Below are 14,178 nucleotides of genomic sequence, written 5' to 3'. Positions count from 1 at the left end.
TTACGAGAGAATATGTCTCATCGTAGTCGATTCCAGGGCGTTTTGTGAGAAACCTTGCGCCATAAGGCGAGACCACCATCTCTTTTTCTCACTACGCTCTCTAACGAAGACCGATTTATGTTAGGAGGTGTTGGCATCACTAGCTCGAAAACCTTCCTCTTCGTTAGAGAATCCTTCTTAACCTGGATCGCATCTTTCCATTTAGGCCAAATCTCTCTACGTTGGTATTCATTCATCAACGGAGTGTGGTTCGATATCGTCAGACTCAACAAACTCATGCGCAACTACATCATCAATTATGATGGAGTTTCTATCCCACGTCTCATGTACACTAGTGTAATTTTCATAGAGCTCTATATTCTCAGGAATAGGTTTTGACGTTGAGACGTCCCCCAACGATAACCATAACCCGGAAGATTCTCATGAGACGGATTTTGAGTCTTGATGATCAAAGGATTGGAATGTGCCAAAGTATCCTTCGAACCCACGGGCCTCCCACACATCCTGGCTGTGACCATGGCCTGTAACGCCAGAGTGCCACTCTCTTTGGCGTTGGCGCTATGCCTACCTCCGTGTAGGGTGGCACTACGTCCTCTCGTAGGGATGTACTTCCTTGCAGGCATGTTTGCAGCATATTTGTGTGATCTCGTCACTTTAATAGGGATCAAGATGAGACATAGTGGGGACAGACCACGACAATTCCTGTCGTTCCTGTTGAACATCTATGTTCTTATCTCCCCAGAACGACGGGAAGACTGTCTCATCAAATTGACAACCCGCAAATCTAGCGGTAAAGAGATCGCCTGGCAAGGGCATGAAGTGGCGGACGATTGTTGGAGTCTCAAATCCAACCTAGTTGCCCATTCGTCTGGAAGGACCCGTCATAGAGCGCTGTGGCGGCGCAATTGGCACATAAATGGCTCACTCAAATGTGCGTAAGTACAAAAGACGTGTACCCAGTCACTAGCTGTAACGCAGATATACATTGAGTGGCGGTAGGTCGTAGAAGAATTAGCATAGCTGCATGCGATATCGCATCACTCCAAACGGATGTAAGAAGACTGGTGCGCATTACCAATGTTCAGACCACCATCGTAGCCGTTTCCACGAGACCATTTGTGTGAGCCCCCGAAAATTTTGTTTAATTTTAAAAGCTAATTTTTCGCCAATAAGATTTTCGCAAGGTGATACAAGTTAAGGAATTGACTTTGGAAATAGTTTTTGGTGTCGAGACCACTTATTGGGCCTTATGATTTAGGTTTGGGCCGAGATTTCTTTCATATGGGCCTAGAAGGTTACTAAAGTTCATTGAAGCAAATTTGAAAGGAAGGCGAATTGAGTTGTAGACTTGTAGTGACGATTTTAATTTTTAGTTCTAACGAAAACGAGTTTTAGGTTTAGGACGAGGTCGAGAACTAACTTAGGAAGTTTCCGACGAAAAACGAGTGAAAGAAAAGCTATGAACCCAAAACCGAAAGCAATTAGCTAGAAGAGTTTCGTAATTTGTCGCAAGGGCAAAATGGACTTTTCGCATGGGCTATGAATAAATGGGTTAGAGAAACCCCAAGGTCTCCAAACTCTCTCTTCCCCTCTCGACCGTACCTCTCTTTTCTCTCTCTCGACCCATCTCTTTCTCATCTTCACTCTCTGCACCGCCGAGAAAATCCCATCTCCGGCCACCACCTCTCGTCACCACCTCCACCCTTCGAACCATAACACAATTCCGACCCAAACCTCACCAAAATCCCGGCCATGCACCACCGTCCTCCTTCGCACGCGACAACCCAAAACTGCGAGTCACTGTTCCTCGACCCTCATCGATTTTCCGACGATTTCCTCGCCCTCCGCCACTGTCATTCTACTCAGCAAGCAAAGGGGAGTAAAACCCAGGGAGCCCTCTTCATCTCCGACGCCGGGAAACGCCGTACGAGCTCGCCGAAACTCGTAGCTAGCTCTGCATGCCTTCGTTCCCCAACCTCCAGTCCAAATCGAGCTAAACTACCTCCTTCGATGTAATCAGCGCCTCACTACCCACTTGTTTCTGAGACGCCGACCTCCGATTCCGACCAGGGCCACCGCACGCGTTACACGCGCCGCCGCTGGCGCGTAGACCGCCATAGCTCCGCCGTGTATACCGCCGATTTAATCCCTTGTCCTGGTAAGACGTTCTCTAGCCCTGTTCGTTGGATATTTGAATTCAAATTCATAGAGAAGTCGGTTTTCTAACCTTGGGTTTTCTGGGCTTGAGGAAATAATGGAATTCAGATCGGAGAGTGAAGCATTCTGGTCTTGGCTTTGATTTATGTTCGTGATGGGAGGATGAAGAACCGAGAAAGACTGCAAGAAGCAGCACATTATGGAGATTATGGTCTCGGCAGAACTGAAAATGGGTAAGGAATGCAGGTCTTTGAGTTATGAGTTTGATTGTTGTTTGGACGTTGGGATTAATTAATTAAGTTGTTGTTCTGCTTTGAGAGATTTTGGAAATCCTGAGATTTGGAATCTGAGAGTTTGAAGATTTGGAGAAGAAGAACTGTTGGGTCAGTTTCCATTGAAAATGGATTGAGGTAAGGGTCATGAACTCTGTGTTGGATATGAATTTGGTTAAGAATTGGATTATTAAACTTGTCCTGCTGCCAGGAATTCGAGTGACTGTTGGTGGAATTGCAGCTGCGACGAAACTGGTTTCTGTTTTGGAAAAGAAGAATGGTAAGGGGACTGTGCATTTTGGGATCTAAATGGTTGTGTGCTGTTTGTATTGATAGAAGTTATGGCATTACTAAGTAAACAAAACGAGATATGGTTATGCTGCTTGTGTATTAAATGTTATGTTGGAAACTTGGCATGAATCGGCTTATTGAATAGAGGAGAATTGTCTTGAGAATTAAAAGGATGAATTTGTTATCAACGTCGAAATGTAAAATAAGAATGGAATCGTTGGTTTGGTCAAATGCATGAGAAAAGTGGTAAATAAGAATGGACCGGTTTTGGGATAAGTGAATTAATATGTGGGATGTTCAATTTAAGGTCCGTGAATAGAAATATTCCAAACCTATCATATCCCGAATTTATCGTGTAATGAAATTAATCGGGAATGGTGGTTGCTATTTAATTGCTTAAGGTTTAAAGGCTAAATAAATTGAGGTCAAACTGGTTGACCAAAATTTTAACACGGAAAGAAGTGTGATCACCATCTCCCGAATGAGTTTACTACGTTAAGTGAATTGTTCGGGAATGGTTACCATTAAATATCGATTCAAGTTAAATGGGTAACTCATAAAGAAATTAAGCAAGTGAGTTATGAATTAGTTACTTATCGGATATACTTTTTGTTAAAGGACTCGAGCGTGTGCACATGAAATTGGAAGAAGTATCGAAAGTCGGAAACGAGGCTAAGATTGGGCGAGCACTCCATATCCAGGTAGGGTGAGCTGTCCCTTCCTTGTTAGAGGCTTTTCTATATGTGGAATGCTCTAGTATATTAATATGTTGCCTGCAAGTACGTTTTTGGTTGTTCATTAGTCGATGCCTCGTGATACATATGTTTTCAGAACTGATAATGGCTAATTGCGAAAACCGAGGCTAGACTTGCATGTTGAGATACTGTACCCTTGTATGTTTATACTTGTGACCTGAAAGTGAATGGGACCTAGACGCTTAGATTCCTAGGGATCCCACGGTGTCGATAACCGTGAACCTCCGGAGGGGGCCGTGCTCCTATGTTTGTCGAGGAAAGATGGTATAGACAGTGAACCAGTCATAGGAGACTCAGGGCCAGGAAATGGACACTTTCGCTACTTGTAGTCGGAAGTACTACAGAGTAGTTGGCCGGTTCTCGAATTCAGGACGAACCAGGTCGGTCACTGATTTGTTTTATATTAGCCGGCAGGTAAGTATCTCGGAGCTCCAAATTGTGTGAAGCATACTGCATATGCTTTATAAAAGAAATAAATGTTTGTGGTTGCCTATTTTTAAAGTATTTTTCGATAAACGTGCACAATATTATGTAGTAAATATTTTCAAGTATATTATTATTTTCAAACCTAGCATGGTTGGGTCGGCCCCTATTGGGCATGCGAGGACGAAAGCTCACCCCTACAACAGTGTGCAGGTTTTGAGCATGTGGTCGGGAAGCGTATAGGAGAGGCACATGGCCCGGCTTGGCGTATTCCTCTTTGTCTTTACAAAAGTACGGTTTTGGGTCCATTATCGGATTTCGAAGTAACTTATTTATTTACTTTCTTACTAATTTATTTATTTATTTATTTCCTACTCGCTTACACAAATTCCGGGAGACCCGTAACCCTGGGGCGCGTCTCCCATGCTTGTAGTTATTTAGTGAATTGTTTTATTCTCCAAATTGGGCTCCGATTTCAAGCCCAAAACTCTTAGCCCATTTCAAATTCCGCTTTTGAAAACTTGTTGTTCGGTTGCTAGAATGTTTTGAGACATTTGTTCAAGAAAGTGTTTTGTAAACCAACAACCTAAACTCTAACGGCCTTGCGGTTTCGGGTTGATGAGCTATCGAGATGCCATTCGTGACATGTCGATTCCTCATTGGCTCGAAGTCGCGGCGCTGTGGGACCCCCCTCTCGGGTCACCACAGTAAAGTGGTATCAGAGCTCTAGGTTCCGAAATACTTTTGAAATCGTTTTTGCAAAACTAGCAACCCTTCTCATATTTTTCAAGTGTCGAATTTGGTTGGGCAAAACGCTCGAATTTCTTGGACATTTTAAAGTATGTTGGTAAAAATATGTTTTAACGTCCCTCCTTTATTTTATTCTTCCCGAAGGATACCCTATTGCCTTATTTCGCTTGCAAATATTTTTCATTGAGGCTACTTCCGTCTTCCAAGTCGTTAAAAGAATTTCCAATGGATTTAAAATGTAGAGGTACATTTGAGGTTCCTTGAAAAAGAATTTTGTTTGTTTCCTTGTGGTGCTTTAAAGTTTGGTTTAACTTTTAAATTGCCAATGCCGTCATGATGCCACTCGACCACAAACGCTCCAAAGGTAGTAAGTATGAAAATTGGATAGTGTCGAGTAAATTATTAGGGGGTTGAGCATTAAGGAGTTAACCAGGTTACATTGGGTAAGTTGATTCTCGGAAAAGTAGGTTAGAGATGAAGTTGAAAGGAATATTTGTGTACCCCCATGCTAGTGTTATACAGTAAATTCTATGGGTGGATTAAAGTTGTTGTACTACATATATTGTTGCACGTATTGAAAAATATAGAGTTGGGCGGATCAAAGTGAAAATTTGAGTAAAAAGTGAGATAATGACCTCTATACAGTCATTTGGATCAGTGGTGTTCATATTTTCACTCGATTTCCTCTTCTTCCTTCCGAGCGATGGCCCGACTGCAGCGGTTCCCCATCGATGCTCTACGGAAAGAAGATGTGATTTTCGAGTAAGGTAGACACCTCTCAAGTGTTCCCCAAGTAGTGGACTAACGGGGAAACTTGTAAAGGCAACACAAACATGAAATTAAGTATTGTTTGAGCTCGGCATCTCCCCAATCTTGTTGTTAATTGGTGGAACGATATGAAGGCTTGTTGCTTTGGAAAATCTAATATTGTGCTGTTGTGTTGACAGTATTGTTTTGTTGGGAAACCCAAGAAATCGAGGAAAGACTAGTAGAGTCACAGAAACTATTCTTGGGTTACCATTGTGTTCCCTATAATCAGGGAAATTGTTGGGAAAATAAATGATTGCGGTACTAGCAACATCTCTAAAAGTGGTCAAGAAAAGATCTTTAAAGGATTATAACTTTAGCAGCCAGTTTTCTTTACTACAAGGAATCTTTGATTTCTTTGAAGTCAATACCGCCACGAAATTTCGGAACGTGGACGAGTTGGTAGCGCACTCTTGAAAAACAACTTCGAATACGTGGTTACAATGAAGTTGAAATAGTGACGTCAAGGAGTATTTGAAAATTCAAAAGTCGATTTAAGACCTCATTCTACAGGGATGTGGAGAAAGACGGTCAACGTGCCATGTAGAACTACATGCTGTGGCTTCGCCCCAAAAAAAAAAAAAAAAAAAAAAAAAGAAGAAGAAAGAAAGAAAGAGAAGAAGAAGAGAAAAGAAAAGTCGAGAAAGGTTTGAAAAAAAAAAAAAAAAAACTTGTGTGTAATTGGCGAGCTCATGGGTCTACTATTGGGACAACCGTTCTAAAGGTTTCGTTACCTTAAAGGATTGAAGTTCGAGTTAGTTTCCTCTTGATGACGATGATTAGCGTGGTTGAGCCTAAAGCTTCGGTTCGATACCTTAGTAGGGAAATTGTTTGAAGAGGTATACCCTAATTAGGAACGTAAGTATGAACCTTTGTAGACTCGAATTGAAAGAAAAATCGCAAGTCAACAGTAGCTCTCCCGGATAGATGTATCTTCTGAGTTTGCTTGAGGAGAAATCCACTACACCAGGATTCGAGGCATGTCAAGGTAAAATGCGAATACGAGTACAAGCTCGGGAATCGAGGTGACAAATTATGCATTTACCCCACGTGTTCGCTTTTGAGACAAGGAATTCGTAACATTTCTTCCACACCAGGAGTTTGCATTAACTGTTTTACATTCTTGCTTCTTACTACAAACATTGATTTTCGTCTCTTGCATTACTCAAAATGTTTTCCTCATAAGTCAAGAGACTACTTAAACAATCGAGTTTTCCTTAATAAAATGTTTTGTTTTACGAAGCTCGAACAATTTAGATTCTTTAGAAGTTCTGCAGCCTAGACTTTGAAAACAAACTCAAAACTATCTTCCAGGCTGTTTCAGCAAAATGCATTTGAAATTATTCCCTTACCTACCTAAAGGTTCTTGCCAACAAATCTTGTTCGAAAAGTGCAAAAGTTGAAAATTTCTCTAGTCTGTTTTCAAGCAAAATTGAAATTTCGAGAATTTTACTATTTGTCTCTGCAGCTACTTGAAATGTAGTTTTATCCTACCTCTACTACTTTTAAATTTCTAAAATTTTGACGACGGTCTCAGTCAGCATTTCTAGATTTGAATCTAGGGATTTGGTTGAAATTGCTTATCTAAAATTTTAGTTGTGAACCCATTCAAAATTATTTTCCAACTTCTTGGAAACTGTGAAGTGTTAAACTCGTTGTGGTTTTCTTTTCTGTTTGGTTATTCTTTTTATGTAAAACTGGTGGTTGGAAGAATGTTTGTTCACCTACGAATTTACTCGGGACACTCATTTTGAAAGTAAAGAGTTACTTTAGAACAGAATGTTGGGAAATTACTTTTTCTGGTTGTCAAACGAGGACATAAGGAAATAAAGTACTTATAACCGATTCAACTGTTTTGGCTTGACCAAAAGTTGAAGGAGCGCTTATGATTTAATTTTTGAGTTTTGACACCAAACGAGTTCGTAAGGGTAAAAATGATAGTTCAAGGTAGGGACCATGAAAGGAAATGCTACGAACTTTGCAAATTCCGAGGAGTCAACCTCGATTGGTGATCCTCGAATTTCGTTGAGCCTTATCGAAATGTATTGTTGCAACTTGATGCCTTGAGCATTGGACGGTTTGTTCGGTCAATATCAAGTGACCTATTGTTTGGCGTCTCATGACGTGTAGTAGATACCTAGTTGTTGCGATTTTACAATGTGTTATCAGGTCTACTGAATCGTGTGCTTGGTTTCGATGTCATTTGGACAAGCTGTCACAATTGTTTGTTCATGGAGTAAACAGTATCCGCTAAGCTACGAATTAGGGTGTATGAGGTTTGACAACCAAGATAGTTGATAACTACGAGGTTGACGTCAGTGATGACATCGTTGACGTGTCATTCGTAGTGACGTTCTACGAAACTTATTTATGTTAGACATGCAAAGAAGCTTTGTTTCATTCCTTGGTTGCTACTTATAAATTAAGGCTCAAATTCCCGAGTAATTTTCTACTCTCGTTAATTGGGACTTGGGAGTAGACGTCAATTTGTTTCTGATTATTTTGAAAAGTAAGCTATTATCGCATGGCTGCAACGAAGTTGCTATTCATCGAGTTACTTATCGAAAAGAATCATGATTCACGGAATAAAGTGTATCCTATGGAGTGTATAATAGGAACACTTGGTGAAGTGGTAAAAATAGCTCCGGAATGGGGATATGAAGTTAATGGGAGCACAAATTGTGAAAGTTTTACGAATGTCATTATGTTGCTTAACTTGATGCGTGATGGAGTATTCCACGTGAATTGTTTACAAGTAACGCTTGAGAAATTCTTACACTAGTGTGTTGGTCATCTAGTTGTGGAAACGAGGTTGATAAGTGGATTTACCACTGCTTTGCAGTATGTTGTTATTAAGGCTAGTGGGTGACTAAGTGTTAGTCCCCGATTTGTTTTAAGGCTTATTGCACTTTTCAGAAACGCTGAAGCGATAATGCCATAGCCCATAGTATGGAGCTCAAAGGAGTTGGGTGAGACTATGAAATCAAATGTTTGCACATACACACACAATGTGAAAGAGGAAAAGTGCAATTTGTGAAAAACAAATGGTTATAGAGTTTGATGAGGTCATCCTCATGAGTGAAGTAAGATGAACCATGTGAAAGGTAAAGGTTCAAAAGGTATCAGAGGAAGGTAAAACTATGTCTTGTACACATTAAAGTCCGAGGCGAAAAGAAGTAACCTCACTCATTCATGCATTGGGCAAATTTCGAGGACGAAATTTATTTTAAGGGGGGTGGAGTGTGAGCCCCCGAAAATTTTGTTTAATTTTAAAAGCTAATTTTTCGCCAATAAGATTTTCGCAAGGTGATACAAGTTAAGGAATTGACTTTGGAAATAGTTTTTGGTGTCGAGACCACTTATTGGGCCTTATGATTTAGGTTTGGGCCGAGATTTCTTTCATATGGGCCTAGAAGGTTACTAAAGTTCATTGAAGCAAATTTGAAAGGAAGGCGAATTGAGTTGTAGACTTGTAGTGACGATTTTAATTTTTAGTTCTAACGAAAACGAGTTTTAGGTTTAGGACGAGGTCGAGAACTAACTTAGGAAGTTTCCGACGAAAAACGAGTGAAAGAAAAGCTATGAACCCAAAACCGAAAGCAATTAGCTAGAAGAGTTTCGTAATTTGTCGCAAGGGCAAAATGGACTTTTCGCATGGGCTATGAATAAATGGGTTAGAGAAACCCCAAGGTCTCCAAACTCTCTCTTCCCCTCTCGACCGTACCTCTCTTTTCTCTCTCTCAACCCATCTCTTTCTCATCTTCACTCTCTGCACCGCCGAGAAAATCCCATCTCCGGCCACCACCTCTCGTCACCACCTCCACCCTTCGAACCATAACACAATTCCGACCCAAACCTCACCAAAATCCCGGCCATGCACCACCGTCCTCCTTCGCACGCGACAACCCAAAACTGCGAGTCACTGTTCCTCGACCCTCATCGATTTTCCGACGATTTCCTCGCCCTCCGCCACTGTCATTCTACTCAGCAAGCAAAGGGGAGTAAAACCCAGGGAGCCCTCTTCATCTCCGACGCCGGGAAACGCCGTACGAGCTCGCCGAAACTCGTAGCTAGCTCTGCATGCCTTCGTTCCCCAACCTCCAGTCCAAATCGAGCTAAACTACCTCCTTCGATGTAATCAGCGCCTCACTACCCACTTGTTTCTGAGACGCCGACCTCCGATTCCGACCAGGGCCACCGCACGCGTTACACGCGCCGCCGCTGGCGCGTAGACCGCCATAGCTCCGCCGTGTATACCGCCGATTTAATCCCTTGTCCTGGTAAGACGTTCTCTAGCCCTGTTCGTTGGATATTTGAATTCAAATTCATAGAGAAGTCGGTTTTCTAACCTTGGGTTTTCTGGGCTTGAGGAAATAATGGAATTCAGATCGGAGAGTGAAGCATTCTGGTCTTGGCTTTGATTTATGTTCGTGATGGGAGGATGAAGAACCGAGAAAGACTGCAAGAAGCAGCACATTATGGAGATTATGGTCTCGGCAGAACTGAAAATGGGTAAGGAATGCAGGTCTTTGAGTTATGAGTTTGATTGTTGTTTGGACGTTGGGATTAATTAATTAAGTTGTTGTTCTGCTTTGAGAGATTTTGGAAATCCTGAGATTTGGAATCTGAGAGTTTGAAGATTTGGAGAAGAAGAACTGTTGGGTCAGTTTCCATTGAAAATGGATTGAGGTAAGGGTCATGAACTCTGTGTTGGATATGAATTTGGTTAAGAATTGGATTATTAAACTTGTCCTGCTGCCAGGAATTCGAGTGACTGTTGGTGGAATTGCAGCTGCGACGAAACTGGTTTCTGTTTTGGAAAAGAAGAATGGTAAGGGGACTGTGCATTTTGGGATCTAAATGGTTGTGTGCTGTTTGTATTGATAGAAGTTATGGCATTACTAAGTAAACAAAACGAGATATGGTTATGCTGCTTGTGTATTAAATGTTATGTTGGAAACTTGGCATGAATCGGCTTATTGAATAGAGGAGAATTGTCTTGAGAATTAAAAGGATGAATTTGTTATCAACGTCGAAATGTAAAATAAGAATGGAATCGTTGGTTTGGTCAAATGCATGAGAAAAGTGGTAAATAAGAATGGACCGGTTTTGGGATAAGTGAATTAATATGTGGGATGTTCAATTTAAGGTCCGTGAATAGAAATATTCCAAACCTATCATATCCCGAATTTATCGTGTAATGAAATTAATCGGGAATGGTGGTTGCTATTTAATTGCTTAAGGTTTAAAGGCTAAATAAATTGAGGTCAAACTGGTTGACCAAAATTTTAACACGGAAAGAAGTGTGATCACCATCTCCCGAATGAGTTTACTACGTTAAGTGAATTGTTCGGGAATGGTTACCATTAAATATCGATTCAAGTTAAATGGGTAACTCATAAAGAAATTAAGCAAGTGAGTTATGAATTAGTTACTTATCGGATATACTTTTTGTTAAAGGACTCGAGCGTGTGCACATGAAATTGGAAGAAGTATCGAAAGTCGGAAACGAGGCTAAGATTGGGCGAGCACTCCATATCCAGGTAGGGTGAGCTGTCCCTTCCTTGTTAGAGGCTTTTCTATATGTGGAATGCTCTAGTATATTAATATGTTGCCTGCAAGTACGTTTTTGGTTGTTCATTAGTCGATGCCTCGTGATACATATGTTTTCAGAACTGATAATGGCTAATTGCGAAAACCGAGGCTAGACTTGCATGTTGAGATACTGTACCCTTGTATGTTTATACTTGTGACCTGAAAGTGAATGGGACCTAGACGCTTAGATTCCTAGGGATCCCACGGTGTCGATAACCGTGAACCTCCGGAGGGGGCCGTGCTCCTATGTTTGTCGAGGAAAGATGGTATAGACAGTGAACCAGTCATAGGAGACTCAGGGCCAGGAAATGGACACTTTCGCTACTTGTAGTCGGAAGTACTACAGAGTAGTTGGCCGGTTCTCGAATTCAGGACGAACCAGGTCGGTCACTGATTTGTTTTATATTAGCCGGCAGGTAAGTATCTCGGAGCTCCAAATTGTGTGAAGCATACTGCATATGCTTTATAAAAGAAATAAATGTTTGTGGTTGCCTATTTTTAAAGTATTTTTCGATAAACGTGCACAATATTATGTAGTAAATATTTTCAAGTATATTATTATTTTCAAACCTAGCATGGTTGGGTCGGCCCCTATTGGGCATGCGAGGACGAAAGCTCACCCCTACAACAGTGTGCAGGTTTTGAGCATGTGGTCGGGAAGCGTATAGGAGAGGCACATGGCCCGGCTTGGCGTATTCCTCTTTGTCTTTACAAAAGTACGGTTTTGGGTCCATTATCGGATTTCGAAGTAACTTATTTATTTACTTTCTTACTAATTTATTTATTTATTTATTTCCTACTCGCTTACACAAATTCCGGGAGACCCGTAACCCTGGGGCGCGTCTCCCATGCTTGTAGTTATTTAGTGAATTGTTTTATTCTCCAAATTGGGCTCCGATTTCAAGCCCAAAACTCTTAGCCCATTTCAAATTCCGCTTTTGAAAACTTGTTGTTCGGTTGCTAGAATGTTTTGAGACATTTGTTCAAGAAAGTGTTTTGTAAACCAACAACCTAAACTCTAACGGCCTTGCGGTTTCGGGTTGATGAGCTATCGAGATGCCATTCGTGACATGTCGATTCCTCATTGGCTCGAAGTCGCGGCGCTGTGGGACCCCCCTCTCGGGTCACCACAATTTGGGTGTGTTCATGGGAATATAATGTCTAACATTAGTCCCAATGCAATAACCATCGAAAGTCTTCGATGTAAACTCTCTAGCATAGTCAAATCCAATTGACTGAATAAGATGATTCGGGGAGTGAGCCCGTTGTCATATGACATGCGCTAGGAGTGTAGCATAAGCAGTATTTACAGATGGACAATGGCACAACACGTGACCAGCGTGTTTGCATATCAACCAACCCCATGAGATATTTAAACGTCCGCAAGTTGGTTATATTAGTCCAGATTCTCTATAAGAACATAATGAGTATTGCATATCCTTTGCATAGGACGGTCTTAGTCCTAATTTCCCTAAGGAACGGGCTTTGTAAAACGAGCGAGAGGCTTTAGAAGCAACCAATGAGGATCTTGGTTAAGCCTGAGCGCCTGAAACGCTATTTTGAATCAAGTTAGTGACTGCAGCATCACCAAGGGCGCCATCACCATGATGGACGCCATCCATGGCGTCATGGATAGGGACTATGCCAGCCCTAGGCTGGTGGTGGACTCAGGCAGTGCCCTAGGCAGCAACGTCGGTCACACTTAGTCCAGGAATCAACTTTTGATTCATGCTTCATTTCGCTCGATAGAAAAGATGTCCATGTGAAGTCTTTGGTAGACGGATCATCATATCATGACTAGGATGATCCATCATGTCGTGACAAAGCCAATATGTGCCTAAATCCAAGAGATCTTCTCTCATAACTTTATTGGATTTAATAGCTCGAATAGTGACATAGAGTCCACTAGAGAGACACATAAACTTCTTTAAGATGCGCCTTTATTTACAATCGTTAGAGGCATTTGCAAAGGAACTCATTTTTGTTCTCTACATGCGTTTTCGCATGGAATCCGTTGGCTATTCATAAGTGTGATTTTCCCTATGAGCGTAGAGAGCTTTTGCGACAATAATCAAGGTGCCTTTTGGCAAGGGGAACTTGGGCTACTCCATGTCCTTGAATTAATACTAATGGCCCAGCCATCGTAGTCACAAAATAAGATGCTCATGAATCAAAATGGAGTCATAATGAAAAGAACTCGAAATTTTATTCATAAACCAACGAAGTTACATCATCGTCTCTTAACCATTAGGAGAATCTAATCCAAATGCTAGCTAATGCAAAACAATGGTAGTCGTCTAACTTCTTTCGGTAATTCCAACGCAAATGTGACCAGGTGAGTAGAGAGATGTCGGTGGAGCAAAACTCGCTTAATTACCACTTATCTCAAAACCTTTCTAGACATCACATTTACATTGAGTACGCCTACTTTGAAGAAAGACTAAACCATAGGCATCTACTACAAAAATAATATGGCAATTGCCTACATCTCTTGGAAAATAAAAAGACTTAAACAGAATTGGCGATCTATTGATCCCAGCCAGATTTGTAGTCTTCAACCCTTCACTCTAGATCATCTTCTTGATCTTCTTGTTCAACATAGTGAGCTTTTCTTGCTTGACAATATGCTTTGTAGGCGGTGACAATTTCTTCACGAGCTCTACAAATGTGTGCTCAATGATTGGATACTCCACATCGAGAACATACATCTCTTTGCTCAGACTCCATTGATTGAGGCGCTTTGAAAGCGTCATTTAGATGGCTCTTAGTGTTGGTGGCGCCACCAACATGGCCAAAGGCGTTGCCTCCCTCTCTCTTTCCACATTGACCTCTTCGGTTTCGTGTTCGCCTATTTTGGCGGTTACCTTCCCAAGTAGAGCGATTATATGGACCAGAACGTCCAGAAGTATCACTAAGATTAGGTTTTTGCTCTTGGCACCCTCTCTTAGGGGCACGGTTATAATTGGATTCCGGAATATACTATGTTTCCACGGATCTCGAATTATAGTTCTTCACAAGGGTGTTGTCATGCTTTTCAACGACATTCATAGCTCCAATGAGCTCATGAAACCTTGTGATTCGTTCTGTAATAACATCGATTCGATAGTTCTTAGTAACCATCAATGCAG

At 41.4% G+C, this 14,178-nt stretch overlaps 3 long non-coding RNA genes across 3 annotated transcripts in view; all 3 read left to right on the top strand.

Moving 5' to 3' along the window:
- LOC121052433 overlaps positions 1-14,178 on the top strand; it is a 70,873-nt gene that overhangs the window by 33,681 nt on the left and 23,014 nt on the right. Inside the window, exon 2 of the long non-coding RNA XR_005809062.1 lies at positions 6,099-6,102. This is a non-coding gene — a long non-coding RNA (uncharacterized LOC121052433). The remainder of the gene's footprint in view (positions 1-6,098; positions 6,103-14,178) is intronic.
- On the top strand, positions 1,678-2,897 carry LOC112196438. The gene is made up of 2 exons (XR_005809061.1): positions 1,678-2,390; positions 2,478-2,897. It is a non-coding gene; the product is annotated as an uncharacterized LOC112196438 (long non-coding RNA).
- LOC112196439 lies at positions 9,255-10,474 on the top strand. The gene is made up of 2 exons (XR_005809060.1): positions 9,255-9,967; positions 10,055-10,474. It is a non-coding gene; the product is annotated as an uncharacterized LOC112196439 (long non-coding RNA).

The sequence above is a fragment of the Rosa chinensis genome, chromosome 4 (genome assembly GCF_002994745.2).
Source record: "Rosa chinensis cultivar Old Blush chromosome 4, RchiOBHm-V2, whole genome shotgun sequence".
NCBI lineage: Eukaryota > Viridiplantae > Streptophyta > Magnoliopsida > Rosales > Rosaceae > Rosa > Rosa chinensis.
The sequence above is the reverse complement of the archived record's forward strand: the minus strand, read 5'-3'. Positions and strand labels throughout refer to the sequence as shown.